The sequence below is a fragment of the Portunus trituberculatus genome, chromosome 44 (genome assembly GCF_017591435.1).
Source record: "Portunus trituberculatus isolate SZX2019 chromosome 44, ASM1759143v1, whole genome shotgun sequence".
NCBI classification, from domain to species: Eukaryota; Metazoa; Arthropoda; class Malacostraca; order Decapoda; family Portunidae; genus Portunus; species Portunus trituberculatus.
In genome coordinates this window covers 21,639,012-21,650,444 of record NC_059298.1, presented here as the reverse complement: position 1 = coordinate 21,650,444, position 11,433 = coordinate 21,639,012, and the positions used below count along the sequence as shown (strand labels likewise).

The 11,433-nt window shown below is 36.4% G+C and overlaps 1 long non-coding RNA gene across 1 annotated transcript; it reads right to left on the bottom strand.

Moving 5' to 3' along the window:
• Positions 1–574: 574 nt before the first annotated feature.
• On the bottom strand, positions 575–10,011 carry LOC123518656. Its single transcript, XR_006678857.1, has 2 exons — positions 9,955–10,011; positions 575–1,167 (listed from the first exon to the last, which is right to left on the bottom strand). It is a non-coding gene; the product is annotated as an uncharacterized LOC123518656 (long non-coding RNA).
• Positions 10,012–11,433: the final 1,422 nt, after the last annotated feature.

The window sequence follows — 11,433 nt, the reverse complement described above, 5'->3', positions numbered from 1 at the left end:
TCTCATCTAAACTCTCTTGGTATGTCACTATCAACTATTATATGTAAATTACAAAATACTACCACACAATGGGTGCATCAATTTTACATGTTTAAAACATACAGCAGTGCCAGTATAGAGAGAGAGAGAGAGAGAGAGAGAGAGAGAGAGAGAGAGAGAGAGAGAGAGAGAGAGAGAGAGAGAGAGAGAGAGAGAGAGAGAGTGGTAGAGGCAGGAAGGGAAGAGGGTAGGGGCAGACAGGAGTGTGAAGGTAGTGGATGAGTGGATGTCACAGTTACATCATGTTGTCTTTGTTTCATTCACCACTCCACTGAGTTGGTTATGTGGGCTTCGATCTTAAATGACAAGAATAAATGCCACAGTCAACCACATTTGGCAATGTATGATAGTGTCAGAAATTACAGGAGCGTGTGAAAGAAGCTGTGCTAAAATAGAATTCTGATTCAACTGTCTGAACGATATATGCAAAAAAACAATGCCTCACATCCTCTGAAATGCACTGTAGTTACTTGTAAATGTTCTGCTCACGATGATTTTCTCAGTCTATATTTTGTGGGATATGGACAAATTTGAAGAGAGTGTAATCTATAATCAGAATTATAAATAAATTTTTTGAATCAACCTTTCTAGACAAGTCATTATCAGAGCATCATCTATATCTTGGACATTCAAAGCATATACAATGAATAGCAAAGATAAAAACAAAATTATTTTTTCAATTAAAAACTGCCAAATTCCTTATGGAACAGAACAAATTGCCAAGATAAATTTATCCCTATTGATGGCTACCACTAAGAGAATGATGAACATTCTCCAGCAAGAACCAGAGAAGAACTGCAAAAATGTTGAATGCTATCTTTATGAAAGGAAAATCATTACAATGAAAATATGGCTTTAAACAGAATTTATATGCATATCTATCTATCGATCTATATATATTGTATATATATATATATATATATATATATATATATATATATATATATATATATATATATATATATATGAAGTACCATTGTCACACTTTTAAGTTTACATATCTTGTGAGTGGTTCGTGGGTTGCATAGGCGAGTGCTTTACTAGGCTTCCTGTTGGTTCTGATGATAGTAACAAGCAGATGTGGATAGTTTAGACCCACCTCTGCTCATGAGTTCCAGGAAGCACTACCTGTAAAAATAATAAATCATTTAAATTAATTGCTCTCATCTTCAGTATGGCTGATCACTATAGTTCTACAAGAAAGTACTTGGTCACCTTGAATTTTGGCCTCAACCCTTTCCAGATGTTCTCCTTTAGCAGTATTGATACCCAAGATGAAACGTACATATTTAGATACCTGGTTTTCAAAGGATATTAAGCATCTTGTGTAGTTAATGCTATATCTCCACAAAGGAAAGGAGCACTGGATCAAAGGGTATCTGGTAAATTGCTCAAAATCAATTGCATGAAAGTAAATTGCTCAAAATCAATGAGAATGAGAAATATCAAAAGTAAAATGAGAAATATCCAAAAAATATGATATGAAATTACAACTCTATTATTGTCAACTGAACAGTCAAAATTAAGAATGTGTATATATATATATATATATATATATATATATATATATATATATATATATATATATATATATATATATATATATTATACACTATCAAAAGAATATCTGAAAATACTATTATTGTTAATTGAACATATGTAGACATCCATCCAAACATAATTTCTTCTTTTTTTTTTTCACGCTTAACAAAAGTTAGATCCATTTCTAGGGCTCGAGATTTCCAAAATTATTGAAATATAAATAGAACACAAATAAAAAAAAAAGTGAATATTTAACGATCAGGAAAATGATCAGTAGTATTGTAAGTTAATAGTTGATTGATGGAAAAGCTGAAGTTTTATGGTGTTTTATAAATGCTAAATCTAGTAAATTTACAATATAATAATATACAATCTAATGAAAAGTATTAAGGGAAGACTGTAAGGCAAGGCTAATGACAATGAATATGTGTAATGCGGGGAGTTTTAGAAAAAAAATAATAATAATAATGATGATTTTCTATTTTTATTCTTATATTCCAAACAGAGGCAGTAGCTGGAATGAAGCACTGGTTTTAATTTTGAATGATTAACACAATACAAATTCACAAACGTTCTAATAATTTAATTAGAAAAAAAGAAAAACAATAAATAAAGTGATGGAATATTATCAAGTGAACTTTCTCCCCACAATCACGTTCGTCTTTGCTTACAGTCCAGCTCACTAGAGAGAGGATATTTTACTCACCACAAAATATAATACACACAAAAAAATTACATAGTATAATTCCCTACTTCCCTCAACATTACGGCACTATTTTCACTGGCACGGTTCTTCCACCAACACGCGCCACTCGCATTTATTTTCTCGTGAACATTCACTAATTGTCTGTGGGACTGAACACCCAGTTTGTTATGGAGGAGTGTCGCAAGTGGTGCCACTTTCCCATTCCCTGTTCTCTTTCAACACTGTGCCAGCACAAAAATCTCACTTTTCTTGATTTCACTAAAAAGTAGCCTAACACAAGCACACACATGGATCAGGCCCAAAGAGAGGGTAGCTGTCTCTATCTGCTCAGGGCAGAGTGGAACCGGACTCAATAAGCAATTTAATAATATACAGTGGAGACTCAATGCTCGAACTTAATTAGTTCCAAATGGCTGTTCGAGTACTAAAAAGTTCAACTATTAATACCTACAAATCAGGTAGTTCGTTCTAATCCTAGTAAAACCTCGTTTATAGAAATATATATACAGTAGAATCTTGAATCTTGATCAATCTCATCTCGATATTTCGCATCTCGATTGCACCATCAAAAACCCACGATTCACATATCTTGATCAAATTACTCGAATCTCGATCGCTATTTTTCATTTTATTGTATCAAAACAAACATGACGCATGGCGATGTGATTGTTTCGATTGCTCTCCCACCTAGTGGCAGCTTGTGGAGTGTAGTGTGTACCAGTCACCTGCGGCCCCCCCCAGCCATTCAAACCCCGGGCATGCGTGGTCAAGGTTGTCTACTTGAGATGAAAGTCACTTGGATCCCATTCATCATGTTTCTCATGGCCATTGGAAAGGCCCAGGAGGTGGATAAGGGCGAGAATGGGAGTAAAGGGCAACAATGTGTGAAAAAATCCGGAAGTGAAAAACGTGACTACTGAAAGGGAAAAAAAACTTAACAAATACACCGTGGAGGACAAGGATAAAGTGTTGCAGCTCCTGGAGAAAGGCCAGAGTTAGTGAAATACAAAAACTTACAGGTATTCCTCAGAGTATTATTTCCACATTAAAAAGCAAGAAGGATGAAGTGAAGAAATCAGTGACATTGGCAAAAAAAATTATTCACAGGAAACACACTCGGACAGCGCCGAATCACATGTATTCATAATGAAAGTAACTGTCTAGTGGCAGAAATGGAATATCATCTGGTGAAGTGAATTCATTATATGAACTGGATTTATTATATGAACTGTAATGTATTATGTGGTATGTACTTTAGGTGTAAGATTCAAGGTTAACGTAGTTAATATAGGTTAGTTGCCAAAGCTTTGGTCCCAATTAGATTTTTCTCTATAAGTTAACTTCGCATCTCGATTTTCGAATCTCGATCAGTATTTTTGTCCCAATTATGATCGAGATTCTAGATTCTACTGTACATATATTTTTTTCTTTGCAATTTTGACGTGTACATACTGTAAGTGAAGGCTAGTGATGGATAACTTAGAAGAGGATGGGAGAAGGGTGGGGAGGAGGAGGAAGGTTGCCAGAGGACCAGTCACCACCCATGAAAACATCTTTGTAAAGTTTCTCATAGTGTGATTCCTGTGAATCCACTAACGGAGTGCTGTGGCTCACTAATACTTGCACTCTCTCCAGATTCCTTATTTTCATCACTAATAAGCCTCTTTGGTGCCATTGTAAGTTTCTAGATGAAAAACGACCAAAAGAATGCAGAAGAATGTTATTTTCTCAAGACTGTGGCAGGACTTAGGATGCAAACTGGCATCTGGTATACCGGTATTACGGTATTACCAGTACTAAGAATGGTACAACAGCAGCTGTGAGAAGGGAGATGACAGAGCTTTGTATATAACCACTAATAAGCCTTTGGTAATTGAATTTATAAATGAAAAATTAAAGATAGAATGCAAGAGAATGTTATCCTGATGACCGTGGCAGCACAAGTCACAACTGGTGGAGGAGGAAGGGGGATGCCAGGGAGCCTTTGTTTACAACCACTTGTGTGGATGTTCGACTATCAGATATTTTTTTGAGTATCAAATCGAACTTTTGTGTTCAAGTATTGAAAAGTTTGAGTATTTAGATGTTCGAGTAATAAGTCTCCACTGTGTGTATATATATATATATATATATATATATATATATATATATATATATATATATATATAGTAATACTCCGCTTAACGAACAGGATAGGGGGTGTCAAAGCTGTTCGTGGAGCGGAAATTCGTTAAGCAGACGTAATTTTCCCATAGGAAATAATGGAAACGGGGGATGCGTTCTGGGCTGGTCCCCAACATACATGGATTAAAAAATATATATATATATATATATATATATATATATATATATATATATATATATATATATATATATATATATATATATATATATATATATATATATATATATATATATATATATATATATATATATATATATATATATATATATATATATATATATATATATATATATATATATATATATATATATATATATATATATATATATATATATATATATATATATATATATATATATATATATATATATATATATATATATATATATATATATATATATATATATATATATTTCTATTAGCTTTTTACAAGCCTTGCCCCCAAGAAAGGATTGTCTTGTAATGCATAAAGTGAAATCTTACATGGAATACCAAAAAATAAATCAGAGATGATGAGATCGGCCACAGACAGCAGAGACTCCGGCGACTTGGCCGCTTTTTCTTCTTGTGACCCTTTTAGCTTGGCGTGTTGTCTTTCACCACGATATTAAATTTATTTCCACTCCTCTATTGCCTGCTATAATGGATATCATATCTTAGTATTCATATACGCTCATGCCATGAGGATAACCTGGACTCCATGGCAGGGAGTGATAGTGAATTGCTAATGAAATACTGCAGTATTTCATTAGTGAATTACTAATGAAATACTGCGATATTTCATTAGTAATTCACTATCACTCCCTGCCATGGAGTCCAGGTTATCCTCATGGCATGAGCGTATATGAATACTAAGATATGATATCCATTATAGCAGGCAATAGAGGAGTGGAAACAAATTTAATATCGTGGTGAAAGACAACACGCCAAGCTAAAAGGGTCACAAGAAGAAGAAGCGGCCAAGTCGCCGGAGTCTCTGCCGTCTGTGGCCGATCTCATCATCTCTGCTTTATTTTTTGGTATTCCATGTAAGATTTCATGTTATGCATTACAAGACAATCCTTTCTTGGAGGCAAGGTTTGTAAAAGCTAATAGAAATGTTGTTTTGTGAACATGTATGCATATAAAAGACAGTAACCACCTCCAGAGGTGGTGTTTCCAGCAACCTCAGAGCAATCTCGTCACCGTCCCTCCAAGCATTCATGGAAGCCATTTCGTGGCAGGAGGTTGCTCTGATGTTGTTAAAGAATCTTGGATCCAGCTCCAGGAGCGCTAGAGACAGGTGAGGAGCCAGACAATCACAGTGAAGCACCCGGCAAATTCAAACCCAGAAAATTTGCTAAAACGGATGTGGTTGTATGTTATGCAGACTTTTTGGTTTAACTTTATATAGTACGTTAAATCAGAAATTCGTTAGATGAACGTTTGTTAAGCGGAGTATTACTGTATATATACAAAGGCAACCCCCGCTTAACAAATGAGTTACGCTTGTAAAAAAACGTTCATTGCGTGAATTTTTGTTAAGCAAACCAATTATAACAAGTTTGACCCCTGACTTGAACTCCCATTGAGAGTAAACAAAGCAAGAGTGCATCATAGTACACCTAACCCTGCGTTATCGCGCCCTTTCGTTATCGCGCACTTATGAAAATCTGCAAAATTCAGTTTTAGTGCATCTGGAAAGTCGTTATCGCGCACCCACAGTAGTAGTAGTAGTAGTAGTAGTAGTAGTAGTAGTAGTAGTAGTAGTAGTAGTAGTAGTAGTAGTAGTACTACCCATATCCCAACCACACACTGAGAAATGTTTAGATGGGGGAGGAGGAGGAAGAGGTGGAGGGGAAGAAAGATGATGATCATGAGGAGGAGGAGGAGCCAGCAGCCAATCATCGCTGTGTATTCATGTCACGTGATTTGAATAAGGGAGCTGATTGGTTCTGGTCACTCTGCTCATCACCACCACCACCCCTCAGTCTCACACATGTATTCTGTTGTTCAGAGCTGGTTTTTTAGGAACATTTTTAGGCTGAGGCTCCAATTTATTTATTTCCTATTTATTCTTCACTTCCATTATTGCGTTTTCCGCAGTTTAATTTAAGACTAAGTCATTATAATGTACAGTAATGTATGTATGTGAGCAACTTTGTAATGTTGATGATCTTAAATTTATGAAGGGAGGGAGAGTGGAGCGGGAAAGACACTAGCCGGCAACCTGTGGAATGTAAACAAAGGGCGCATCATTGTACCGCATACAAAGCCATGGTGGCAAGCAATGCTATTAGTTTTCTCGCCTCTCTCGTGTCTGTGAATAACTATACCCTCATAGACTTCAGAAGAATTTAGCTGCAGCTCTTTGGATTCTTTCTAGCTTTCTGATATCCTCATTTAATTTGGCAACCACACTAACAGACCTAGGTTTTATGGCACCCAGTTGCAACTTTGCAACTTTATGACTTAACTGCAACATGAATTTTAAAGTCACAACTTTGAGTCTCAAACATTGTTTTAAAAAATCTTACTAAATCTTACTGCCAACTTTCTGCGTCGTTTGCCATGACTGAACAAAAGACAACTTTATTTTTCTTAAATTACCGTGGTTTGTTTTAAAGCCCAATTTGGCTAAGAATGTTAAGTGAGTTATTTTTTTCTAAATTACTGTGGTTAGTTTTAAAGCCCAATTTGGCTAAAAATGTTAAATGAGTTGGCAACGGCAAACTTTGCAGCCGTGGAGAGGCTATTCAGCATGACCAAGGAAGTCCTCTCGGCCAAGAGGTCCTCCCTGGATGAGGTCAACTTTGAGGAGCTTGTGCTTCTCAGAGGGAATATGAACCTCCTGGACAAGATGAGCCAAGAAGATACGAAGGAGGGGGAGGAGGATCTGTAGATATTAGTTTGGGCTGTGTTTTAAATAAAGAATTAAGAAAACAATAAATATGTATTTCTCTTCCTTATAAAAGTAGGTTTATGTTATTATGCTATGGTTTACTTTGTAATTTAGCAGAGTTGCTCTGGAGAAAAAGAAAGTCAGTCACAAAGTTGCAAGTTGCTTTGGGGGGAGCCGAAAGTAGTCACAAAGTCACAATTGCATCAGATCTGGCAGCTTGTTACCTATTCTGTCATTTCATTTACACATGCAGTAGTACCTTTAGTTACAAGCAGCTCAACTTAAGAGTAACACAAGATACAAGCTGTTGCTCAGTCAATTCTTTTCTTTGACTTGTGAGCCAAAACTTGAGTTATAAGCTAGCTCCAGGTGAGCTAATTGGTGCAGTGACACCCAGCGTCACGTGTTTAGTTTTTTTTTTTTTCCTGCCATGGAAGCAGCTCTCATGTTGTGTTTTTTGTGCAGCTAAAATAGCTGAATTTGTTCTAAACAAGTGGCACTATGTAATGATATATGCCTGACTAAGATCTCAAACATTCTGAAGAGGATGAAACAAACCTCCTTGGACAGCTATTTTGTGAAATGTTCTGCAAAAAAAAAAAAAAGTTAAAGTATCATATTTGATGGCACATAGAATGCACAGGCATATAAAACACACCTCCATTTCACCAGTTCAAATTCAGGAAAAAAAAGTTTCTAGTGTATTTAAGCATATACTGTTGAAACCAATCTAGCAGCACATTATACAAACAGAAAACATAGTCAATTTGCAGTTTCACCCAGTCATGGAACCTGGTATGTGGTTTATGTTTTTCTGGTGAGAAATGTAGTAAAATGAAACTGAAAATGCATTAAACAAAACAAAATTCCTCCTATCTTCACCTACCTCCTCCACCCATGTTTTCCACCCCATGGGGGACAACAATGTTGTAAACAAACCTCTGTGATCTTTATTCTCTCTGCTCCTCTTGTCTACTTCAAACTTCATTAAATCTACGAGTAATGTCTACAGTGTCTATTACAGACTCATCAACAAGCTATCATGTAATTAAAAGAGCAGCCAGTCTCCTGAGGGCAGCTTTTTTTTGTATGCTCCAGCTGATCAACAGTTCCAACTAAAGGGGGATGGGGGCAAGATGCAGGGAGGTAACATCCTGTGGGAACCATCTCTGATCTCCAAGATAAATACATGTTATAAAACCAGTTTGCTTATTCAAATTCTTTGTAAGAATATAAGTAAAGTGTACAAAATTATAAGTGACAGCCATGCTGTATCCTATGGAAATTGTACCAATAACAGAGACAACAGGCAAGAATGAAACTAGTGAAATTGAAAGTGCTGTGGTGTGTTCTTAGAGTGATGAGACAAGACAAAATAAAGAAAGCACATCAGATAGTTTGAGCATGTCAAACAAAGGAATAAGGCTTATGTGGGAAGGAAGATGCTACCTGTTCAGCAGGTAGACAGAAAACCAGAGATTTCCAAATGGAGTGAAAGAAGACTTGCAAGTGATGACTGTGGCATCAGAGAGAAAAGAAGACCATAGCAATCCCTAATAAAAGCATCAAAAAGATGATGGCAATAATGCATCATGTTTTCACATACATATCATTCATGGCAATTTTTCATAAAATGGATTCTACTTAACACATTCCCTGCGATTGCCAGTGCATGCTTTTAATAGTTTTTACATATACCCAAATTCCTTTATCAGCAGTTAAAATGACATGTACCTCTTCAGAGTTCATTTTCATAAATCATCCCTCCACCAGGGGAAAGGAAAATTCCTCCATCATTGTGCATATGTGCAAGATAACCCATTAGATAAAAGCCATCAGCCAATCCTTAGTTAATTTCACCCACTACTTACAGTAACACAGAAGAGAGGGAGGAAACTTTATTTTTTTTTTTTATCAAATTAGATATGGGTAAATATATTCACAAAATGTCTTTACTTAAAAAAAAAACTCAGTACATATACTAATTACCCATCCCTGATTAATGTAAAAGTGGTATGGAAAGCAGGGCTGAATCATGAGCATTGTTCTGTAATATTTTGACAGGACTCTTCTTCAGAGAGTAATGGACATAGATAGAGTAGCCATACATATACTGTTGTAGCAGATCATCTGGCTGGATGTCTGACAGGTGGATGTGCTGACTGGTGATTGAGGAGGAGTCTTGGTACAGCTCAAGAGAGGATCACAAACTCCTCTCTGTGGTTGGAAGACACTTTCACTGTTAAGAAGGCAGTTTCCACCAACTCCCTTTTCTTCTTTCCCAGTTGTCATATACAGGCAACCCCCGTTTAACGAAGGGGTTACGTTCCTAAAAAACACTTCGTTAAGCGAAACTTCGTTAAGCGAACCGATTATAACAAGTTTAACCCCTGATTTGAACTTCCATTGAGAGTAAGCAAAGCGAGAGTGCATCATAGTACAGTAAAAGGTTTAATGAAAGTAAGAATTATGAAGTTAAACATTTAGGTAGTTTAATTTAAGTCATTATAATGTACACTAATGTATGTATGTATGTAACTTTATAATGTTGATGATCTTAAATTTATGAAGGAGGAAGAGTGAAACGGGAAAGACACTAACCGGCAACCTGTGGAATGTAAACAAAGTGCGCATCATTGTACTGCATACAAAACTTATGTACCACATTTCCACAAGGCTCTCCATTTTATCCATTGTAGAGTCAAGAGTTCAGGTGGTTCTTTTAGCTTGCAAGGAAGATACGGTCTCACCAGCCTTCTTAATAGAGTCTGCTGACTTGAAAATAGAGACAGTATAATATGGAGTCAAAATGGTGGCAAGCACTGCTATAGTTTTCTGGCCTCTCTCATGTCTGTGAATAATATCTAGCTTCATTTGGAGAGTAAGAGACTTCCTGGTCTTCTTACGAACACTAGGCCAATTGCAGGGCGTTTTGGTGGTATGTTGAGCTAGGGAAGACAAGCTGCTGCTGAGGCTGTTATGTTTTGACTGGGGAGTGAGTGTTGCGCGTGCTGTCCACGAGAGGCTTGATCTTGATCTTGATCTTTATTCTATAGGTGTCCCAGGATTTTTCCTGAGGCAGGCCTTAGTACCAGCAGCTCCTGGTGTATTCAAAAGCCTGTCAGCTTGCGTGATATGGTGGGGCTTTCAAATTTGGAAAAAAATTACCTGGATAAAACTTCGTTAAAGCGAGTTTGGTGTTCGTTAAACGAGCAGATGGTAGTAAAATGGAACCTTCGTTGTAGCGAAATTTCGTTGTGTGAACCTTCGTTAAACGGGGGTTGCCTTACTTTCATGTACAGTGGAACCTCGGTTTTTTAACTTGATTTATTCCTGAAGACTGTTCGTGAACACAAATGTAAAAAAAAAAATAAATAAAAAAAATAAAATTTCCTCCATATGAATCTATGTGAAAAAGATTAATCTGTTCCTTGACCCTAAGGCTGCATTTGAGAAAACGACTTGACACACACCCTGTGCTCCCTGCAGCATGTATCCTCTATCAAATGCGTTTGTGTGCCTCTTTGCTGGAATAAACAAAGGATTATTGTTGCTATAGTAACAGCATCTAAGTCACAGCAAGACAGCATACACTGATCTTCCTGATGATGTTTATCATGCATCACCAATTATCGTGGAATATGTGAGGTGCCTCTGTGTTGTGATCAGCTGTGATGACATCATTAGCCAATATGGAGGCCCAAACTAACATCTCGCTGAATTTATTGACTCCTGAAATTTGCAATACCAGCAAATTGTCTTTGAAATAAAACTACACTTGAACCCAAACAAAGAAAAAGAAAATAAAAACAAATGTGGAACACTAAAAAAATTATTTCCAAGATGCTTTGCTGATATGGCAAGTCTTGGGAGTCGCGAGATTCCACGAGATGTTTGTTTGGGCTGCCATATTAGCTAACAATGATGGCTCATGTATAAGCAGAATTGCAGTGCCCCCTTTTTCCACTCAATAGCATTCAATATAAATGAATGTTTTACTTTATTTTTTTCTTTTTACTTGTATATTATATAATCCTCAAGTTTAATGTCACTAGCGATCCCCTGTATTGTGAAAAAATA